Source organism: Episyrphus balteatus, chromosome 1 (genome assembly GCF_945859705.1).
Source record: "Episyrphus balteatus chromosome 1, idEpiBalt1.1, whole genome shotgun sequence".
Lineage (NCBI taxonomy): Eukaryota > Metazoa > Arthropoda > Insecta > Diptera > Syrphidae > Episyrphus > Episyrphus balteatus.
Genome location: NC_079134.1, coordinates 130,125,610 through 130,147,265, shown reverse-complemented (window position 1 = coordinate 130,147,265; position 21,656 = coordinate 130,125,610). Strand labels below are relative to the sequence as shown.

General features: G+C 27.6%; 1 protein-coding gene across 5 annotated transcripts in view; it reads right to left on the bottom strand.

Moving 5' to 3' along the window:
* Positions 1–21,011, bottom strand: part of LOC129907418 (potassium voltage-gated channel subfamily H member 8) — a 153,474-nt gene extending 132,463 nt beyond the window's left edge. For all 5 annotated transcript variants that reach the window (XM_055983619.1, XM_055983620.1, XM_055983621.1 and 2 more), the window contains exon 1: positions 20,689–21,011. The gene's annotated coding sequence lies outside the window, so the exon portion shown is untranslated. The remainder of the gene's footprint in view (positions 1–20,688) is intronic.
* Positions 21,012–21,656: the final 645 nt, after the last annotated feature.

Genomic DNA, 21,656 nt, shown 5'->3' with positions numbered 1-21,656 from the left:
GGCTCAAGTTTAAAATTCCAGTTTGATAAACTGTATTGACAGATATATCTTTGAAAAATTAAAGTATTTTATTTTTTCATATTTCGTATTTAAAAAAAAAATTTTTTTTTAAATTGTGTTTTTTTGATATACACCAACTTAAGTCGAATTTAGAAATTTTTATAAAGTAATTTTTTGTATATAATTAAATTTTATTTTATTTTAAAATTAAAATATAGTAAAAAATTTAAAAAAAAAAAAACTATACAAAAACAAATGACATTTATGATGTTTTTATTAAATAGTCTATACTTAGTATGCTGGAAAAAAACGAAAAAAAAACTTTGAAAAATCATATCTCGAAAACCTATCCATAAGCATTTTTTTAGATAAGATTTTTGAGTTTTTTAGGCTCAAATCTATTTGAAAAGTATAACGGCACTTAATTTCCAAAAATTTTAATTATAACAAATATTTTTTTTTTTTTTTTCAAAGACATCTGTGCGTGGTACTTTACATTCTACTAAAATATTTCTGGCGAAAAATTTTTTTTTTTTTTTTCTGAAAAAGTCCTAAATATATTTAAATAAAATGCTCTTATGTTTAAAGTTGCTTGTAATATTAAATCTTTTTAAAAATTCATAAAACATTTTTAAAGAAAATTTAATAATAAAATAAAATGCACGACTGGGGCCGCACGTACTTGCTCTTGCAGTTCAAAGCACTTTTATGTTAGCTTACTTGTAGATTATAATAGCTGCCTCTATATACCTACAGTTTTAAGAAATTTGGTTGATGTAGGGGAAGAGCCGGCATGGAGGCCAAATGTTAGTTAAATAAATTTTTTTTTATTTGACTTGACTTTTTTGAGAAAAACTAAAAATGCAGTTTTACTGCAATTACTTTGAATATTACGTGTGCAAAATTTCATCAAAATCATTAGAGCCATTTTTGAGAAAATTGCAATAACTCCATAATGATGTACGGGAAGAGCCGACATCCGCGATTTAAAAAAATGTAAAGACCATATTTCCACTATCCGTATTTTTTGAGAAAAACTAAAAACGCAGTTATGTTAGAACTATATACAGCATTACGTGTGTTAAATTTAATCAAAATCGTTAGAGCCGTTTCCGAGAAAATTGCAATAGCTCGAAAATTTTGTATGGGAGGTATACGTTCTAAGCGAGATATTAAAAAACAAAAAAAAACCAACCTTGGAAATTACGAAAAAAACATCCATACCAAATTTCAAGAAAATCCATCTACCCGTTTAGGCTGTAGCTACTTGTACAGATGGACGCACCGACGCACAGACGCACAGACGCACAGACCGACGGACGTCATGACGAAACCCACTTTTTTGGACTTCTCCATCATCGTAATGTTAGTTTTGATTAAAACCTCGAATTTTTTTTTTGACACGAAACCAATACTTGCCCTATAGAGCAAGTAAAAAGCTTAAAGTATATTATAAAATTTGGTTTAACTTTACTAAAACATCTGCTCAAATGGTTTTAACTTCAAAACATAGAATTATTGTATATTTTTAAGTTAAAACTGTTTTTTTTTAAAGAGTTTTTCTTTGAAAAAAAAAAATGCAAAGTTCATTCATTTGTTTTCAAAAGATTGATTTTTCAGAATAAAACAAATTTTGGATGAAATCGTTTCAGTCGTTTGTGAGAAAGTCAGAAGTAAAAAAAAGGTCCTATAGACCGAGAGCCAACTGTCATCAAGTCATCTAAAGAATGTTCATTAGAAAGGTCTTGGGGAGTAAAGCACGAATCGTAAAGTCTGACAGCATTTTGGTGTGACCAATATGGGTTAAATTCTACCCAAAGTGTAAAAAAATGAAAAAAGTCAACCTGGTTGGGTAATTTTGTAAATTTAATTCCTAACCGAAAGTAATTTGCATAGTATTTTTTTTTATGAAATTTGTCACATAATATTCCCAAAAGTGTCAGCGCAAAAATTCAGGCCAAATTTCTTTGACAAACACCCCGGTAGACAATTTTAAATGTCGAAATTTCGAAATTTTAGAAAAAAAACCCTGTTTCTGTTTCTTGTTTAAGAAAATCAGTCATGTGAAAAATGTTGTGATGTATATCCATAGAAAGGTCTTGATGTATAGCATAAGAATAAATTTGTCTGGCAGCCTTTAAGTGTGACCAACATGGGTTCAATTCGATCCTAAGCGTGAAAAACAGAAAAAATTCAACTCGTTTGAATAATTTTGTAAATTTTATTCCTAACCGAAAGCAATTTGTTCAATTTATTTTTTGCCAAAATTTGTGACACAATACTCCCAAAAGTATTTGCGAAAAGAGTCAGTCTACAATTCTTTGACAAACACCCTGGTAGACAACTTTAAATGTAGAAAAATTCAAAATTTTCGAAAAAAAATTCTGTTTTTGTTCCTTTTTTTTTTAGTAAAGTCATCTAGAGAAAGTTGTGAGGCACATAAATAGAAAGGTCTTGAGGAGTTAGACAAGAATACATTGGTCTGGCAGCATTTTGGTGTGACCAACATTGGTTTATTACGGTCTGAATGTGTGCCAAAAACATGAGAAAATATATTTTTATTCATTAAACAGTGCGATTTAGGAGAAATGTGTCAAAAAGCTAGAGTTTGCAGGTTCAATTAAAACAAGAAAAAAATTGTTTATTCAGGAGCGGCAATTTTCTAAAAAATTGACTTTGTTTGGGAAAAAAATAAAATAAAATCAACGGTTTCACCTGCAATAACGTGTTGTACCTTTTTGTGAAGCCTACGTTTTTGTTTTTTATATACTTTTTAAATAAAGCTGTTTTATGAAATAGTTTTTGATAAAATAATTTTCAAAGTAAAAATTTTGAAAAAAAAAATGAAAAAAAATATTGATGTCTTTGACATCAAATTGATTGCTTTAACCGTTAGAAGATATTCGTATCCAATCAATTTGATGCCATGGAAATTTTTGTAGAACGTTAAAGCCCCTATAAGAAAACATCTTTCTAATTTGAAAATAATGAATTTTCAACGAATTGGAAAATTTTTAAAAGTTAAAAATGTTTTTATAATTTTTTTTAACTTTGACCTCGAATATCTTTAGAATGGTTAGATTAATGAAAAAAGTTAATAAGACTTTTTTTGTGAAACAATAAATTTTCTACAAGAATATGTGTTGCGCGTTTGATTTATTATAATTTTTAAATTTTTTACATAATTAAGAACAAAAAACGAATTTTTAAAGATTTTCTCGATTTTTCGACCTCAAATATCTATTGAACGGTTAGATAAACTAAAAAAAAGAACTAGGTCTTTTTTGTAGAGCGTTCAATTTCCTACAAGAATATGTAAATAAATTTGCTAAATAGTCAATTAATAAAAAAGTGTTTTTTTTTTAGTAGAAGCTTGGTGTAAAAATGGAAAATTGCGAAGCGGATTATTTAATTAATATAAAGAGCTCATATTTGGTGTGTATATTCCAGGGGTGTCTAGCAATCGATTTTTCAGAGTACAAAATAAAAAAAAAAAAAATTTCGATTTTGTTTGACCCACCCTAATGTACATGTCCAATAGGGTGGGTCAAAAAAAAATCGAAATTCTTTTTTTTTATTTAATATTCCAAAAAACCGATTGCTAGATACTTCTACAATATACTCACCAAATATGAGCTCGGGATAGTCCTCCGCTTTGCAATTTTCCATTTTTATATCAATCTTCTACTAAAAAAAATCAATTTCTTATAAATCGACTTTCTAACAAATTTCTTTACATATTCTTGTAGGAAATTGACCGCTGTACAAAAATAGCCTTGTACACTTTTTTGGTTTATCTAATCGTTTAAGAAATATTTGAGTTCGAAAAATTGAGAAAACCTTTAAAAATTCGTTTTTTGTTCTTAGTTTTGTAACAAAGTGAAAATTTATAATAATCAAACGGGCGAGACATATTTTTGGGATCGGGTCAAAATTCTGGCTTCAAAATGCTGCTTTTCAAAATTCTGCTTTTTCAACGAAAATTCTGTTTTTCAAAATTCTGCTTTTTTTCTATTCTGCTTTTTAAAATTCTGCTTTTCAAAATTCTGCTAGCATTATACTTGAACAAAAAAATTCTGGCAATTCTGTTTTTTTTTTTATAGCATTTATGCGCTGACCGAAAAAAATACACCTCATTAATGTAATCCAACGTTGGTACTTTCCTAAATTTTTTTGTTTAAGTGTCGCAAATATTTTTTAAAATGCATAGACTGACTTTCTTTCAAATAAAATCTAAAACTTATTGGAACCGATCACCGATGTTTTTTGATACAAAATATTCCTTTTCTTATTCAAATTTTTGAATATTCATCTTTAATTGATAAATTAAAAAATTTTGAATTTTTTTCGAAAATGTTTAATATTAAAAAACAAAAAATTATATGCATTCAAAGAATGACAAATTATGTAGGTAAGTAAGTAATCAAATAAGTAGATCATTTTTCAAGAAGATGATTTTACAGAATTTTGCAAAAAATTAAAAAAGAGTTTGGAAAATGTTAAAAAGCGGGCGCTTTTTAACATTTTCTAAACTCTTTTTTAATTTTTTGCAGAATTTTGAAAAACAGAATTATGAAAAACAGAATTTTGAAAAACAGAATTTTGAAAAACAGAATTTTGAAAAACAGAATTTTGAAAAATAGAATTTTGAAAAGCAAAATTTTGAAAGCAGAATTTTGTTAAGCAGAATTTTGAAAGCAGAATTTTGACCAAGGCAGAATTTTGACCCCAACCCCATATTTTTGTAGAAAAAAGATTGCTCCACAAAAATTGTCTTATTAACTCTTTTTTACATTAATCTAACCATTTGAAAGGTATTCGAGGTCAAAGTAAAAAAAAATTATAAAAACATTTTTTTACTTTTTAAAATTTTCTAATTCACTGAAGTTTATCAAATTAACAAGTTGTATTTTTGTAGGGGCTTAAACGTTCTACAAAAAAGTTGCTTTAACCGTTTAGAAGATATTCGTATCCAAATTGCAATGCCTGCTGGTTATAAGAAAACTATTGAAATCAGTGGGTATTAAGATTTTGGTTAGAATATCTTCTAAACGGTTAATAGGTATATATCTTGTTAGCAGAAATTCATATTTTTCAAGTTTACGAAGTTAAAATCCATTTAAATTTATTTTAATAACTTCTTTCGTCAAGGCATTAAAGTTATAAATTTCAATTGTGTTTAATTTCGTTAAAGCTTTTTTCATTCATTTCAAATTTAAAATAAATCTTCAAATCACTTTTCCTATCCTAATTATTTCAACAATCGATTATATAAATACAATGCAAACATCTATTAATATATTTATGGTTCATAATTGTCAGAAAACATCTTTGCCAAATACTAAATAATTCCCCAAAAGTTCATAATCGTGCGATTTAAGACTCAATTATTCTTCTATCAAAATTCTTCATCCTCGAATAAAATAACCCTAATTGAGGCAATCAACTATATCAATTCGCAATATGCAAATAAGTACTTTGAATATTCATAAATGTTTTGCTATCAAAAAAAAAAAAAAACAAAAATAACCACGTTTTTACATCAAAATATTAACAATCGCATCACAAAATATTCACTCAATTAAAAGGCAATTAAAAAGTTCTCGTTTTGTTTCTTCTAAAATTATTTCTTTGATCAAAATATAAAATGTATATAAGTCGTTGTATACAATTATAAACACTCTTATATTTGTTGTGATTTGTATAAAATTTTATCTCTGTTTTCATAAAATTTAAACACGAAGTATTTTCCCTCTTCGTTCTCGTTCTCGTCACTCAGAGACCATCAACAAATTCAAAAAAAAAAAAAAAAAAAAAATGCCAAACAAAAATAAATAGTTTGCATTATTTTCTCACCAAGCAAGCAAAAAGTTGATCCAAACTCATGATGATGCCAAACAAACGAGTGTCTGTGTACAAGTAGGTACGAACATAATATTTCAAATTGTGTGATGATTACTGAAAATTGATTTTTGGAAAACTTCCAGAAAATCAACAGTTTATTCACACAAAATTCAAATTTCCAAGTTTTTTTCTATTGTGCGTGATTTTTTTTTTTTTTTTTTTTTTTTTTTTTCTTCTTATTTTTAAAGAATGTAACCTTGACTTTGTTACATTAGTTTTTGTTGTTTTCTTGGAACAATAATGAAAAGTGAGAATGAAAACTGGCACACTCTGAATTGAATATATGTGTTTTTGTAACCCAACTGCTGCCGCCAGTAGGGGTTTCAAAAACCCATTATTGTGTGGATCATCTCCCTTGCTGAGTAAACACAACTAAACAAAGTGCCACTGCCACTCTTAGTCAGTCGTATAGTGTGCACCACGCACAACATGGTGTTCTTTATTTTTTGGCATCAATCCAAAATCCATTAATTTCGAATTTTGTTCTATTTTTCATGATAAACAGTGGGAGAAAATGAGTTAAAAAGTTGGAATAAAATTGCAATTTTCTTATTTTTTTATTTGCATTGGCACTTTTTTCCTACATTTTTTATGCAAACAGATGTTACAAAAAAATTGTCATATGTCTCTTAAAATTATCCAACATTAAAACCACCCCATCCCACTGTAAATGTGTATCGAATCTGCAAAGTGGTTATACATAAATTTACTTTCGCTCGGCAAAAACTCTGAATGAACTTGGAAAAATTATACATTTTTTATATATATTTTTTTTTTTTGTATTGGGTGGGCGGCGAAAAGGTGAAAGTCAGAGTATATCGATTTGAATAAATTGACACCTCGTGAGAAATTGAATTACCTGAGGTTGTTAGAGAGTAAAGATCGACAAGAGGAATCTTTAGAAACAGATGGTTGCCAAAGTGATGGGAGTATAATTAATTGTAATTTTTTAGAAAAAAAAAATTAATTAATGATTCGTTGAGATGCAAGTGCGAAATAAACTAATGAAATTGATTTTATTTCATGATTAATTTAGAGGAAGTAATGGATGAAAAGAAAAATATTGTTCAACTTATAGCCAAAAGGTTTAATGGAAAAATTGATTGATTGAAGTAAATACTTCCTGTAGGCAAAATTCTGAATGTTACGAAACTAGTTTGAGTTAATAACATGATTACGAGTCTTTCCGCTCGTGGATTTGGCATTCAAATTTACCATTATTGAGGAAGAAAGTAAAGTTAAAATTATCTAGTCTTATGATTAGGAGAGTACAATGTGCTGCGTTGGAAATTTGAGAAAAAAACATCTTTGGGAGATCGTTTGCCGACACCAGCCACCAGTGAGGGAAGTACGATAATCTCAGTGACATGATTGTCTTTAAAAATGTTCAACATTTTTTGTAGGTGTCGTACAGATGTGGTTGAAGCAAATTTTTAAAGGTAAAATGATAAGCTTTTCAATGATATGAAATTTATTATAAGATGTCAAATAAAAAATGGACCAAATCGAGATGGAAGAAAAAAAATTGTTTTTTTTTTTAATTTTTTTATGAACAATTATTGCATTAAGAAAATTCTAGCTTTTTTCTAGATGTCGTGCAAACATGATTGAAGTAAATATTTAAAGCTAAAATAATAAATAATAATAAAGCAATTAATAAATAAGATGATATAAAATTTATTACAGGTTGTTATGTAAAAATATTGACAGTATGATGTGTAAGGAAAAAAATTATTTTTTAGCTTTTTTCAAGAAGAATGTGTGATTTCAAGAAATTATATATATTTATAGTTTTTAAAATAATGAGAAATGCTAGTTTTTAGTTTAATTAATTTTAGTTTTTTTTTTTATAATATTTGTATTGAGCTTAAAAATTATTAGTTATAAAGTTATCACGTAAAATTATTATCATCCGTTAACCGATTTTACAAACAACAACTATTTCCCGAGTGCAAATATTTTTCAAAATAAATTTATTTTTTTTTAATCAATTTTTTTTAATTATTTATATAAAAATAAAAATATAAAAAAAAATTAATTCAGAAAATAAACAAACGATTGTATGCTAGTATCGTTAATAATGATTTGTCTAAAGCTGACACTTGAATTTTTTAATCAAATTCTTAAAAGTCGTAGGTATTCGAGAAAATTAAACGTTTCTAAAATTTGTATATGACAGACAGTGTAGTTGAGGCAAGGAGCCAAATTTGAAAATTCTTGGAGAAAAAATAGTCGCTTTCGAATATGATCCAGATAAGTTTAGTTCATCAGACTTTAAGTAAAATTATTTGTTTTTCATTTTTTTATGATAATTTTTATTTTTGTAAACATGCTGTTTTAAAAATATATTCTGAAATAATATTTATTTCCAAACCAAACGAGCTACCTACTTTTTATGAAAAACTGTTGAAAATTGGCTTGGAAAAAAAATTTACGATTTCAACCCAGGTACAGAAATTCGAATGTTTGGGTAGCGAAAAAAAAATGTTTCGAGAATTTCTCAAAAAAAAAAAACCTATTTCAGTAAAAAGATCAACTAATTTGAATTAAGTGCCCCATTTTCCGATGAATTTTCCGAAAAAAAAGTGAAAATGTTTGAGAAAAACCAAATTCAAATAAGCAGAACATGGATTTGAATGGAAAATAAAAATAATATCTCTTATTGGAAAATCTCGCAGAATTATTCGAAAAATGAGGTCCTTAAATCAAATAAGTCAAGCACTTAATTTTCTCAAAATAATTTTACAAGAAAAAAATATTATTTTTTTTTTTAAAAATGACGAAAACATTTTTTTTATTTCAAGCTCAAGATACACTCCCTCTTCCTCTGTGCCATAGAATTAGTAATAACAAAGGTCAGATTCGTCCCTTCTATTCACCAGCTTATTCGGGTTATTGTACGATAAATTGTATATTTACACCCACAGTAAAAAATTCCATCAACATCATTCGTAGGATTATAAATAAGAATCACATTCATGACGTACGTAAATTTACATGATAAAAAAATCCTCCTACTACAAGAATTGTAAATTATAATCAAACATTTTATTTATTTATTTATTTTAATTTTGTTTCTGATGAAATGTGTCTTCAGTGTTTATCCTGAAAATCATTCAAGAGTATTCGAATAGAAATGTGACAAAGCCTCTTATGAAAACAAAGTGTCATTTCAATTTGATTTATTTTTTTCGTATTATTTATCTCTTCCATTCTATTTGTTTAGATTTAATTGAAACACTCAAAAAGTATAAGAATCAAGGACTTTTCTTTACTATAAATATTTAATAAACATTTTAAAATTTTTTTTTAAATTTTTATTTCAAGATCTTGGAAATTATGTAGGTGCCCACATAATTATGAAGGTAGGTTTTAAAATAATTATGAAAAGAACTCTTGTAAGGAATGGTTTAAGATAATTTCCGTGAGGATGTCAAGTTTAAAAACGACTCACCTTTCTTTTATATTTTAAATGAAAATTAAAGACCCGCTCTTCTTATGCCTAAAACGGTAGCGATAATAATTATTTCAACCTTGTAACCTCAAAGTCTAACAATAATGTAGTACTTAGACTTTATGTTGGTGTAATTTGACAACAGTCAAATCTCTCTAAATCAATTATTTGATTTCTGAGAATTAACATCATATAAAGACATTTTGATTTTGACTTTTAGCAAAAAAAAAAAAAAGAAACAACTCAAATTCGATATTTAAGAGAAGAAATAACTTCGTTTTTTAATAATAATAATCTAATATAATAAAACAACAATTACAAACAATCTTTGTAACCTTCATAGGATTTTCTTTAAAAAAAGGTTACTCATACACCACAGTGACCATAAAATTGTTCAATTTATCAATTGAAAGACAAATCGATGAAAAGGTGTTTTGTGGTAATGTAGAGTTTTTGTGTCACGTCCAGGATTTTGCGTAGTTTATTTATTTATTCTAAATTGTTCTGGTAGCAATAGTCACTATACAAAAATTTAAACAATTATAATTAACAATTCAAGAATTTGGTTTTTAAAGTATTTATGTTAGTTAGTTCGCTAGGATTGTTGAAGAAGAACTTTCCCAAATGTTAGTTCTGCGTGAAAGAACTGAACGTTAACAGAAAAGTTGTGCAAAGGTTCCTTTTTTTTCTTTGTTCATGTTACTTTTGCAAAAATCGTTTGATTTGTTTTTCTTGCTATTTAGGTACTATAGGGCATGTTATGGATTCGTAAAAATCGAACTCGAGATAACAATGAGGTATGACATTACGATGATGGAAAATGTCAAAAAAATGTGGGTCTCGAAATTCTGTCTGTCTGTATCTATCTCGACCTACAACCTAAACCACTACTTTAGCCATTTGCTTCAAACTTGGTAGTTCAGAGTTTTGATGATTCCCAAGAGGGGAAATTGAATTTTTTTGTAGGACCAAAACTAACGGTACTTGCCATATGACCAAAGCGTTTTTTTTTTTCCACAAAAAAATGTTTGTACCATTATTAGCGGTAGGTACAAGCTATAGAACCATTTTCGCCTAAGGTGTCGCTTAGTGATCTCAGTGAATTTTTTCTTTTTGTACAGACAGACTTTAGTATTTCTTATGTTTAACATTTATCATAACATTAAAAAAAAATAATTTTTGGATTTTTAAAAAAGTTCAAAATTTTTTTTCCAAAAATCAGTTTTTTTTTTAACGCACTAGTGAATTTTATTTTTGTCGATTGATATGACCTTTTGAATGGCATACCAAATTTTGTTCAGAAAAATTTTTGAAAATTTTTATGTAAAAACAAAACAAAATTAACGATTTTCAAATTTTTATATAACATATATAAAATATAAAATAAATGGCATAAGAGATGATTGACAGCAGAGCCGTGGGCAGTTATGAAGTTTGTGAAAACTTAAGCTAGTGATTTTTGGGCGGCTTGACTATCAACAGAGGCGTACGTTGAGCTGCCACGGCCCGGCCCCGGCCAAGATTAAATTTGGTTATCTCTTTTTTACTAATTTTGCAGTGCAGTTTTGAAATTAAATTAAGGTTAATAATATTTTCAAAATCTATTTGCATTATCTGGAGCCCAAGACATTTAATTTTTCAGGGGCCCTATAATGGTATGGGGAATACAATATTGGCGGCTTCTCTGTTAAAATGTAAAAAAATGGATGGATCAATTATTCAAGAATTCGTGAATCTAGATGAAATAATATCTTAAAGCCAACTGAAGGATAGTGTACTCGGAGTGACTTGGGATTGATCCGAGTTACTATTAATTTAATACTATAGAGTAATTATAGTTAGGTATTTTCATTTATGAAATTTATTAATTAAACGTTAAAAAGAGAAAATTATCTTTTTTGTCTGAAAAAGTTCTTTTGCTTATAAAATTACTTTTTTTTCAAGTAGTGTTTCTTTAATGCATATGAAATAAAAATTAACAATTGAAAATTACATTAGTGTAAAAAACATTTTTTCTTCACCGATTTTTTTCGATATATCAGTCGGAGAAAGCAGTCTTAATGACATTATTCCCAAAAAATCTAAAAACCATACGTGAGTAAATTCTCAATGAAGAAAAAAGACATATGTAAGTATCTGTCAAAAGACGCTATTTTGACCATTTATTTAGTACTCAATTTGTTTTTCTAAATACTATACGTCGGATTCTATGAAATACTATACGTCGGATTCTATGAAAAAGCTTGATTTTTAATAACCCAACTTCAAACTCAATCATCTGGAAGACATGGTAATGGTAATTCTTGTTCTTAAAAAAAAATGAGGACATTGCTTACAACAACTATTACTAATGTTACCAGTAATAACACTGTGACCATGACCACTTCTAATACTACTATTTTACTATAAGTTCCACATCGACGGTTACTAAGAATTATGAAATGAAAAAAGCTTTTGAATTTCCAGCTGAAAACTCTTAGTTAGTTTTTCTTATTTAAGCCCATGTCGAACTTAATGCAAGTTCCCAAACATATACATAATTTTAAATCTCTGTTAACTTTTTCATTTGTTCCCCTTCATATAAAAGAGTTTTGACTGTTAACATGCGGGGGGGGGGGGGGGGGGCGTTCTATATCGTCGTTATCGTACCTACATCAAAATGAAAAGAAACAAAGTAAAGTATAGGTTTAGCGTTGGGGTGCCACGTTATACGTTAAAAGGAAAAGTTTTTTTTTTCTTTCTTTTCTTCCAGAATGTGGGAAAAGTTTTCTACCTCCCACAATTTCTATTCTTCTTAAGTTTGTTTTATTTTCTTTCTCGTATAACCTCTTCTAAGAATTTCTTTTATATATTTTTTTTTTTTTTTTTTTTTGTAATTTCTTAAGATGTTAAAGTCATCAGGAATACCGTAAAATAAGCATATTTCCGTCAGTGCGTACCTACTTTTTTTTTATTATTTTTTTTTTTTTTTCTTAAGCTTTATAACACGGGATGTATAGTGAGTTATGAGATACTATATAGAGACTTTATGATGTTTATTAAAATGCTTCTTGTTTGGTTAAGTAAAAAAAAAAAAGAAAAAAAAAAGGAAACACCAACCTGGTTCTTTGAAACGGAAGACACAGCTGATGTTTTAATTTAATAAAAACGAATTAAAATGGGGAAGTTCTAAATTTTCATAGAAAACACATTGTGTATTCTTTCAAGGTTGAAAGATATAACTTTAGAAAGAGTAACAAGTGGAAAAGAAATATTGAATTTGCTGTATATAAATCTATTGTACCGTCAAAAGTATTTTTAAAAGAAATTGTTTAAACAGATTTTATAGGATTTCAAACTTTTATGAAAATATACATTATTTTAGAGTATAAGAAATGTATTCTGACACATTTGGCAGGTATTAAATTTTCAATTAACTTAAAAGTCTTTACTAGGAAAAATTAGTAAATTAGAAGAAATTAACTTGAACGAAAACAAAATAAAGTTCATCAGGGAACACGAATGGTATATATTAAATTTTGATTATAAATTTATTTAATATTGACAAGAATAAAAATATTAAAGAAATTTGATTTTGAGTGATGACAACAAAATACGAAATTTGCATTATTGATATTGATTAACACGAAAGGAATAGGTACCATAACAAAGTTTTAGTTTAAATATTTTTTATTTGAAAGAAACTTTTTTTTTAGTATTGCTTTTTTTTAGTAATATTATATAAAAAAAGCAATTTTGATTTTTTTAGCGAAGGGTTATAATAATTTATAAAAATACAAATTACAAAACTGATTTCACAAAATTTTTTCGTTTTGAAAAAATGTATCACCATTTTGTGCTGACACACTTTTCTCTCAAATAAGCAGGATTCAAATAAATCGATTTTAAAAATTGAATAATCTAAGAGGACCGCTTACTAAAAAAAAACTATTAAAAAATTATTTTGTGTGTTTTTTAACATGAATTATTAAAAATAAATATGTTAATTGCTACAAAAATTTGTGCACACATTTGTTCATTTTGGTAGCCCCTCAAGTTTTCGAAAAAATGACAAAGTTAATTTGATTTTGACATAAGCTCATGTTAGCTCTCGCATAAAAAGTTAACTTAAAAATGCTACGGAAGATTTGCTCAAGTTTAAAATTTTGGAAATTAAGTTTTAGATTAACCATTCGTTGTTCACAGTGTTTTGTAAATAAATTTATTCATCTCAAACCTTCAAACTTGTTGGGATACGCGTTTTACATTGATTTTTACTCATAGTCCAATCCGATACATGAGTAAAAATTTTTGGGAAGAATTATTGTTTTTCAACTACTAAAACGTTGAATTGTATTCCCTATTAAGAAAGCAAAAACGTGAAATAAATTCTCTGTTAGACAAGAAGAGAAAGGAGCTTGGTTCAAGAAAATCCACAGGGTGTTTCAGTACCAAATTCAAACTTTAACATTTTTATTAAAAAAAACCTGCTCACGTGAAAAAATAACAAATAATAAAATGCATATGGTCAAACGTACTTGCTCTTTTGTTAATAGCTGTTTAGCATACTAAAGCTTTTCAAAACTTCATAAAAGATATTATAATAAAAAATTTAATTAAAGCTTAAAAATAGGAACACAGAGAAAAAGAGATCACATAAAATAGAACAATAATCATTTTTATCAAAAAAAAAAACAAAACCGACTTCCATGGATCAAATAGTTCCTTTGGCCAAAACTGAACGAAATTGAAATGGAACCACATTGAAGCCACTAGCTTTCCAATACAAAAAGAATTACCAAAATTGGTTCAATTAGTTCAAACTTTAAAGTTATGAGGTAACAAACCCAAAAAATAAAAATAAATAAATACAAATACAGACGAATTGAATACCTCCTTCTTTTTGGAAGTCGGTAAAAACAATAAGATTTCTCTATGGTTTACATCCAAGAAGGAAACTTTATTAAAACAATCGGATTTTTCTTATTAATTAAAAATCTGCTCTTGTAGGATTTTGCTAAGAAAAAAAAAACGTCAACCAGGCCGGGAATCGAACTGGAGACTTCAAATCATTAGTGCTATGCTATGAAAATATTGATCCCGATTTTTATTCTAGTGCCAAATTGCAAAAAAAAAAAAAGAACTTTTCACTCAAATTTTAATAAGATTTTCTCTTTAAAAATAATAAGAAATCCTTATAGAAAAACCTTATTAATCGTTTCTTTTAATAAGAGCCGTAGCTCAGTAAAATTTTACACGGAAAACAACAACAAATAATTGCTAAGGATAAACAAAAGTTTTTTATTTGATGGTTTACAGAGAATTTTTTTTCTAAACTCATACATTTTTGAACCTTCAACAATAGGAATTATTAATAAATCAATAGTTGTTTTTTTTTTTTAATAAAATGTTTACTCAGTAAAATACTGAGTATCAATAAAACACGAATAGGATTTCCTTATAAAACGTATGGGCAGTAAAACAATAAGGCAATCTGTTAGTTTTAAGGTGGTCATATTTTTCTCTGTGAAGGTACATAATACAGGGTGCCCCACAGTCACCGCCCCAAACGAAAACCATGGATTCCTGAGGTCATTTTAAGTCGAAAAACTTAAGAGGTAATTTTCTCGTTTTCGTCCCGTTTTCGAGTTATGACGGTTTTTATAATTTTTGCTCCCTTTTCCTTTAAATAGCTTTACCTGTGCCAAACTACGTCTGATTTGAAAGATTTTTTTACAACCAATCAAGAATTTATTACAGTTTAAGTTTGTTTCAAAACTTTTTTTCTGAGAACAACCGCAATTTTGCATCAAACCCAATTTTCCTAGTTTTTTAAGTTGTTTTTGTTTTCACTTTCATATCATTTTATTCAAAAAAAAAACACGTAAATGAGTATTAATTTTGTTCACTTATTATTAAAGGCCAGTTTATTTTCTTAAAAAAATGATTTTTTTTTTCATAAAAAAGACTACTGAAAGTAATTTAAATAAATAAACAAACCGAGTGAATTTAAAAAAAAATTCTCAGAAAAAAAAAGTTTTGGAACAAACTTAAACTGTAATAAATTCTTGATTCGTTGTAAAAAAAAATCTTTCAAATCAGACGTAGTTTGGCAAAGATAAAGCCATTTAAAGGAAAAGGGAGCAAAAATTATAAAAACCGTCATAACTCGAAAACGGGACGAAAACGAGAAAATTACCTCTTAAGTTTTTCGACTTAAAATGACCTCAGGAATCCATGGTTTTCATTTGGGGCGGTGACTGTGGGACACCCTGTATTATGTACCTTCACTTATTCATACAATTATTCTAACTTATAAACGAAGTACTCTATATAATGCTATATAATTTTTTATGTAACTAAAAATTTTTAGACATTTTTTTCGAAATCGTTTAAAAGAAATTGTTTTTTCTATTTTTCTGAATATTTCAAGAGGTCGCTTACTTTTGCAAATTGTATGGGGGGCTACAAATTTTTACATATGAAAAATTATTGCTGCACTCCTTATACAACTTCAAGAGATTCTGACTGACACTTTTGCATTATAAATGTCTACCAATGAATTCACACAAAAAAGACAATAAATATTTCAACAGAAAGAAGTCCATCTGATTTAATATGTGGCCAGAATAAGTGGAAACAATTTAATTAGCATTTTTTAAATCCTTATATCAAATTGCCATCTAGGGTGAATTCTACAAACTGCCTGAAGTTTTTTTTTTTTTTTGATTTACTAGAACATCTGGAGGACATCCCACTCATTTAATTGGTTCATTTATGCTACCAACACGATAGTGCTTTAGCCCACTACATTTGGGAGTTTATTGAAATTTGCTTGATGAAGAGTAGGTACTTTAATTGTTGAATATAGAAATATGTTAATGGACCATATGAGCCTGCTTAAATTATCGAACTTCAGTATTTTGTTTGTTTATTTCACTGAAATTTACACATTACAGGTGATGAATCAGCAACAGTAAAACTTTTTTTTTTTTTTTTTGGAAAATGAAATCATTTAACATTAACATGTAATTTGTTTTACATCATTTATCATCGTTGCCTGATATTTGATATTGAATATCTTTGAATATTTTTATTATAATCAAAGACAAAAAAGGAGTTCTTTCAATCGTTTTCTCACTCAGACAGCCTGTGGCATAACTTTGCATAGATAAGTAGAACCTTCTTACAAACAAAAGTACAGAATAAATACCAGATATCTGTTTAAATACCTCAGGCATTTTTAATTTTATTATTTTAATGCCTAATTTAACATGAACACCCACGAACCATTCAATTTGCACAAAATAAAAAGTTCTTCAAAATATATTTTTTTTTATTTTTGAGATTTCTTTCGTAACTTTTTAAATAATGATTTTGTGTTTGTCCCTATGTATAAATCTTTGCAGTTAAATAAGCCAGTCAAAAGTATTTTTTTTTTATTTAATAAGATTCAAAATAAATCTGTTTTCGTTTTGTGGTCGTGTGTTGCGGTGCGCTGGTGAAATAAGTAAACACCTTTTTATAAAGGACGTCAATCTTGACAGTAATATCAAATATTTTGACGTGTTATTGCTTAAGTTTAAAGAAGGGAGATGAAATTTTGTAGACAAGTAGAAAATTATATAATATAAACCTCAATAAGACGGTATATTTCTGTAACTTTACGTAAATATTAATATATTTGCAAGGACAAGGAACAAGAACAAAAAACTTAAGCTGTTAGGAAGTCTTCATGTTTTTCAATTTAGGAGTGTGTTTGCTTATTCTGTTTACTTTTTATTTTTTAATTAAGTCAAAATAAAAGCAAATTTTTTGCTTTCCTTAAAATACGTAACATGTAATATTGTATAGTATTTTAGTTTGGGTAATTGGATAGTGCGCATAATAATAACCTTTATTTGACCTTGAGTATTGTACATACATTCACGATCAACTGTAAAGGCTGTTCAATGATTGCCACAGAAATTGTTCTTTAATCTATAATGTGTTCACTATGGCGTATGCGGAACATTTTTACCTATTTAAAATATTTCAAAATATTTTTAAAAAACTTTCTATTTCTAGTAAAATTCATCTTTTATCAATAAATTAATGGTTTTATACCAAAAAATATGAAATAATGCAGGTTTGGGAAAAATATTGGTATACAATTTGTTTTGTTCGCTTTTTCCTTGACCTTGAAATAACAATCAAATATGGTATTACGTTGATAAGAAAGATCATAATAATAATAATTGTCATCTAAAAAATCAATTATTCATTATCGTTTATGAAAATTACTGTACAGGAAGGGTCATGCACCTTTGCGGTAAAGTAAGAAGTTCAAAAAAACAAATTTTGATTAAAAACCAATCAAAATCCCCAAAATTTAAACCGCTGTCGTTTGTCCACCTTAATTCTTTACATATATCAAAAATTGTCGTTTGTCCACTCTACGTTAAGAGGATGTTCCAAATACAAAAATTGCACTGAAAAGTTCAAAAGTCCTCAAATTTTCAAAAAAAAAAAAAAAATATTTCCAAACATTTAAACTTAAGACGTATAAAAAAAACGAATAAGAACTCTTAATTGAAAATTATACAAATTAGAGATGACATCATCCAAGTCTATTTTGTATGCTTTTGTTGGCATGAAATAGAAAACTAATTATGCAGCTCTGTGTAAGCCCCACAGTAAAATTTTAGACTCTATAACAAAAAACTTCATATGATTTTATTATTCAGTCAGTAATTAGATTAGAGGAAACAATAAAGTCACTGTGGTGTATGCGTAACTTTTCTGTGCATTACAATCTTAACGCAAATATTTTCTATTTTATTTAAATATTAACATATGTATATGAATAAAAATTCAAAAAAGGATATTTATAAATAAATTAATTAAAACTTCTTAAATGTTTTAAACGTCGAAATTTTTTTTTTACAAAAGTATAGTGCTATATTATGTTATTTTTGAATCATTTTACCGAAAATTTATATGGAGTTATTTGAGTGTTCTTTTGGTCATCCCAAACTATCTCGAGTAGTTCCGAATAATTCTGAGATTATTCGTTTGTCTGGCACTAAATCACTGTTCTGATCTTTAAAAGGCACACATACATTTAAATAATTTAAATTTCAAAGCGTAAATTTTATCATTAAACAATTTTGTTTCATTTAAACGTTAAATAAAAGAAATAAAAGTTAAATAAAAGAAAACAAAATGGTAATCTATGTTAAGAAAAGTGTAATTTGTGTCAAATAAATTATTTCTTTATCCATATTGACCAATGTGGTAATTTTTGGCATTTTTCGGTTTCGCATTTTAAATCGGGCCTTTAGGTACTACATATTTTGTATGCATAATCCACCCATAACACTGGTCAATAAAATTGAAGTTTTTTTTACAAGAACCAAGATATACTTTTGATTGGCATCCATTTTTGAAATATTACCGTTATAAAATTATTTAAAAAAAACGTCGTTTTGGCTGTTTTCGAGGTTATGTTTTTATGTGGGGTAATTCAATATAAACGAATTTGTAATGATTATTAGAACAGATATTCTTTTTTCAAAAACGGTTTAAACTTTCCCGATATCTCTTTTATTGCTCGAGATATCTTAAGTTTCAATTAATAAGCCAAAGGGAAACTTAACTTAACTTAAAGTTTAAGTCACTATTCTAAGAGTTTTTGCCACAAGAACCAAAATATACTTTTCTAAAGGTATTTAAGTTGCTGAATATGAATCCGCAATGAAAAAAAATTCTATTAGCCTCCGATCTTGAAAAATAACCGTTATAAAAAAAAACATTTTTTTGTATTTTATAACGGTAATATTTCAAGAACGAAGGCTAATAAAATTTTTCTGATTGCAGATTCGAGTTCAACAACCCAAAAACCTCTAAAAAAGTATATTTTGGTTTGTGTGGCAAAAAAAAGTTTAATTTGGTTGGCCAATTCTGTTTCTGAGTCAAGGACCGCTACTTAAATTTTAAATATCTCGGGCAGTAAAAAAGACATCGGAAAGATCAAAAAAAATTTGAAAGAATAAAACCAGTTCCTATAGGCACCGTTTCAAATTTATTCATAATGAATGACTCCACATAAAACATAACCTCGAAAACAGCCAAAATGACGTTTTTTTGGCATTTTCTTTAAATAATATTTCAATAACGGAGGACAATGCAAATTTTCTGAATATATGTATATATATTGGTTCTTTTCCAAAATATAGTAAAATAGTAGTTAGTTTGAAAACAAAAAAATTTTTCACTTTTCATTTTCGTTCGTGTTCTAAAACTTCAACATTTTGAAAATCATTGATTTTTTAAAAACACTTGTGATTTATTTTAATGAAAAATTACACTGGCCAACAAGATTTTTGGCACAAGAACCTTTGAACTTAATTTTGTTAAGAATTTTAGATTTTGTCCGATAATTTTTGACCTGAAAATTCAAAAGCTCAAAAAACAGGTGCGTTAAAAATTTTTCGATTGTACAACAAAATCAGCATTAAATCAGTTAGAATTTTTGATATAAGTTTTTTTTTTATTTCGCCACAAAGTATCTGCAAAAGTAAGAATAATTTTTGCATTTAAAAAATTCTATTGCATTTTTTGCGCATTAAAGGGACCCTAATTTTGCCTGGTACCTGGGCTAGCATGAATTTAGTTTGTTTCAGCCTGCACTTATATAAAACAAAATGGCAGACATGTTGTTTTAGCAAAAAATTTGAATTTTTTTTGCTGAATTCATTCATAAGGTAGGTCACAGATAAGAGGTAATAATTGCGAAAGTACCTAGAGGTTTAACTAGAGATAAATAATTCTTCGATTGAATTATAACAACAATACTATCTTTGATGAAAGATTTAATTCCTCCAGCTCATCTTTTTATTCACAAAACTTTTAAAAGTAATAATAACAAATAATATATAAATTCTTGACTCTGATAAATTTATTTTTCAGAAATAAATAGGTAAGTAAATATTTAAGTCTCTTTTTTTATATTGTCTACACGAAAAGGGTCCTTTCAATTTTGCATGTCCCTTAAACACAATGAATCATGATATTTTTACGCAGATAAACTGCTGTCAGACGTGTCTCATAATACCTACTAGGCTAGGTATCTCATCATTTCTACTTATCTCAAGTTACGTGCATCTCCAAACTCATAACATTAATCTTGATAAAACTATACCTATAAACTTTAGAGTAAAGACAATCTACATGAATCATCAACCCAAAAACACTACCAAAGATATATCAGTTATTAATCTTTTCCATATTTACATAAAATAAGTCCTTTAAAAAATTGTATATATATACACAAATAAAAAAAAGTTTGCTAAAAATAATAAATAACTTACCACTTCTTCAACTGGATACAGTATCCTTTTGAGAATTTCCGTTCCTCTATCAATCAAAGTATGTAGTAATCCCTTTTAAGCAGTCTGCTATATGTCTTATCGCCTGACTGATTTTCGTTTCTATTTATAAAATAATAATCATACTCTACACTCACTAAATCACTCAAAGAAAATGGTTTCGATCTAATCTCAAAAAAAAATCACACTCTCCTCGCACTTTTCAGAATGTCCTTTTTTTTATATTAGCTAAAAGGACATTTTTGCACTTTGCCACATAAATTATTCACAAATAATAAATTTACGACTTTTATTCTCTCCAACCAAACACACCTGGTATAGGTGATTTTTTTAAGGATTCCAAACACTGATAATTTTCGATTAAAAAAAAAAGTAATTTTATTTTTATTTACTTAAATTCTATAAAAATACTTGAGTTGAGAATAATTTCAAAAAAAGAAAATGTATCAGGTTCAAATTGCCGTTAAATTCTTTGCACGTTTTGAATTCCAAGACGGGTACGAGACGACATCAAAAAAAAAATAAAGGTTGAAGTCAATCTAAAAGGACCTCTGAATGAGAAGAATTATTTGCACCTTCGCCCAGGACTAATATACCAGGTATCTACCACACAAACGCACTGAAATATTTTCAATTCGACGTAACGCAACGTTCGAGCTCAACGTTTTGAATTCGATTAAACCAGAACCCAGAGAGCGCCAAATAAAACAAGGAAAGCTTTCTTCATCCAGCCAAACAGAGTAAATGCAAATTTATTACTTTAACCCCAGGTATGCCTTTTGTTTTTTTTTTTTTTTCTTTGGGCACCGATAGCATACGGTTGCAAGGAAATTTTGCAAAACACTTCCGACTGAACGCAACTAACTCTAGGCAAAAACTGATTTAGTTACAACTTGTAGCTCGCTAAAGGACCAAAAATTTAGATTCCAGAGACAGCCAGGCAGTATCAC